Source organism: Ochotona curzoniae, unplaced genomic scaffold, assembly GCF_017591425.1.
Source record: "Ochotona curzoniae isolate NIBS_2020 unplaced genomic scaffold, NIBS_Ocur_1.0 contig_1014, whole genome shotgun sequence".
Lineage (NCBI taxonomy): Eukaryota > Metazoa > Chordata > Mammalia > Lagomorpha > Ochotonidae > Ochotona > Ochotona curzoniae.
Genome location: NW_024464920.1, coordinates 11,083,687 through 11,086,377, shown reverse-complemented (window position 1 = coordinate 11,086,377; position 2,691 = coordinate 11,083,687). Strand labels below are relative to the sequence as shown.

The 2,691-nt window shown below is 51.8% G+C and overlaps 1 pseudogene; it reads left to right on the top strand.

Annotated features, from left to right (window-relative positions):
* Positions 1-383: 383 nt before the first annotated feature.
* LOC121154899 lies at positions 384-873 on the top strand (annotated as a pseudogene).
* Positions 874-2,691: the final 1,818 nt, after the last annotated feature.

Here is a 2,691-nt window from a genome sequence, read left to right as displayed (position 1 = left end):
TGGCCAGTTTCCACTGACCTATTGGTCTTGTACCATGGACACAGATTGTGGCCCATTTCATAGGCAGGTGATAGCCTTCCTCTTCCTGTACTATGCCTACTCCTCCTTCCCATTTGCCCCAGTGCTTCCCACCCAGGGCCTGGGCTATGGGCCCTGTGACCTTTGGCCCAACCTGCTTGGGCATGCTGATTCTAGATGCCAAAGGGAAAGCACTGTTTGGCTTTGCAGAGTATGGCTCTATAAAGCATGCTGGAGGCAATGGCTGTGCTTGCCTTCCTGGCAGTGGAGTTCCCAGCTGGCATCTGTCTGTATCTGCTGTAGGTTGCAGCCTAGGCGTTCAGTCTGCTTGGCTCTTGTGTGATGTTTCAGCTGGCTGCGCCATGTCAGATGTCTGTGTTCCTGTCTTTTAAATATGCCAACACAAGATCCAGTCATTGGAAGCACCCTGCAGATAACAATGAAGGTGGTGCTCAAAACACTCTCACCCTTAGTTAAAGATTGGGCTCCCCAAGCAGTTAGTGTTTCCCTGAAGTTGCAGACTGACCCCCTGCATTGTCATGAATTGTGCTGGGTATATTCTGCACGTTTACAGACATCAAGTGGTAGTGATACAGAGCATCAAGATGTCCTAGAGTACCTGCAGTCTTTTGTGGCTATTGTAACCAAAGACTTGGAAACCAGATTGTTGCTATCAGAGGAAGAAGTAGAAAAGGGCACAATGCTAAAAGCAAAGACAGTGGTAACCCTCAGGCTCAACAGAGAGCTTTTCTAAGTGACAAAATGCAGGCAAAACCCTTAAAGGATGAAAAATTGCTCATTGGAGCAGGGCTCTTACAGCTAGTGAGAACAAGAATACATCCTTTATTTTCTTAAGGAAAGGGAAAAGCAGGCACGCAGGCACATAAAGCTTAGCATGTGTCTTTTAGTGACTGAATTTACCTGACTTACTCAGTTGAGTATTGCCTTGGCTTGAAATTGGAGACTAGGCCTATTTCTCACCATTAAAGATGCCTGTTGGGAATTATCCTTGAGAATGCAAATGGGAGGTGCAAGATTGGCCTTTTCCCAGGACCTGACTGATTGTTGGAACAGGGGATGAGTCACATTAGGCAGGGCCATGACACTAACCAGCACACAAGAGAACCAGGTCCAGGGATAGATTCTGTGGGGGATTTGTGGGACAAATCTATGGAAATGCAAGGCCCACTGGTTAGCTCAAGAGTAGGGGTGGTAATGGGTTTAGCTAGGTGTGACCATAGAACCTGCCAACACTCATGGATACAGGGACCAAGAATAGTTTGGGCAGTTCCAGGCTTCAACACCCGCATATGCATCCTAAAACAGGGTGTGGGACAGGCAGGGCCACAACATTCACCAGCTCTTGGTAGGCCAAGATGGTGGAGCAGGCTATGCTGGGCAATGGGCTAGCATACGTGATATCTGGGTGTGGGAATAGGCCGAGTGGGGGAACTTGGGAAACTTCCCTAGTGGGTCATAGGTCCCACTGGTTAGCACATAGTCTAGCCTGGGATCAGGCAGGCTGGGCAAGGTAGCTCCAACTGTTGGCTAATGGGTGGGTTGGTTTTGAAAGGAGGCAGACCAGGCTCAGACCTTAGCTCATCGGCAAGTGCAGAAACCAGGCTGAAGTGCAAGTCATGCTGGGCTAGGCTGTCCAGGTCAGACCAGGCTACAGCATCCAAAGGCAACGGCCAAGATAGCAGAGGGACTAAGCTAAGCTGGGTTAGAGCAACCCCTGGCACTCACAAGATCTGTGGCTGGGATCAGGCCTGGTTGGGGAGCAAAGAGGATGCCCTGGCTGGGTTGTGATTCCCGCTGGTGATTGTGAAGGCCAGAGTGGGGGCTGCTGCCTTGTCTTGGATGGCTACAGTGTCCCTCAGCACCCTCAGCACAAATATGGACTGGATCTGGGGTATGTCAGAGTGGGCTAGACTCTAGCACCCACTGTTGCTTGTGAGAACCAGGGTGGGTATAGGATGGGCTAGGCTAGGTCTCTGCCCCTGCTGAGCCACGTGTGAGCTGTATCTGGGTGTGGACCAGGCTTGTCTGGACTGTAACACCAAACAGTAAAAACTGGAATGGGTGAAGATCAGCCAGGAAAGGCCACTGTTCCTACTAGGAACATGGACCCACCGGCCCATGGACCCACCGGTGTGTGCGCGATCTGGCATTGGAAGAGGTTCTGATGAAGGAGCTTGGAAAACTCCTCTGTCGGGACACAGTCCCTGCAGGTGAGTGCAAGAATCACAATAAGGAGCAGCCCAGACCAGGCCAGGGAACAGAAACCACCAGCATACATTTGGCACAGGTTGGGGGTGAGACAGGCTGGGTTAGTTCATATCACCCGCTGGAGAATCCAAGCACTGTAATGGAGTGTGGGTCTGGCCAGGTTGAGTCACAACACAAGCCAGTCCACGTGAGGGCCAGGATTCGAGAACGGATGGACTGGGCTAGGCTGTAGCCTCCACTAGCATAAGCTGAAATTGGGGGTGGGCCGGGCCCGGCTAGCCTACAGTACCCACTAGCAAATGCCGGAGAGAGGCGGGCCATGCCAGACTGGGCTGCAGCAAACAACCAGCACACATGAGACCCAGTAGAGAGGGAGTGAAGCCAGTAGGTGAGATGTGGAGGGCTCCCCTGCTGAACTACCACTCCCACTGGAGAGAGTAAGTT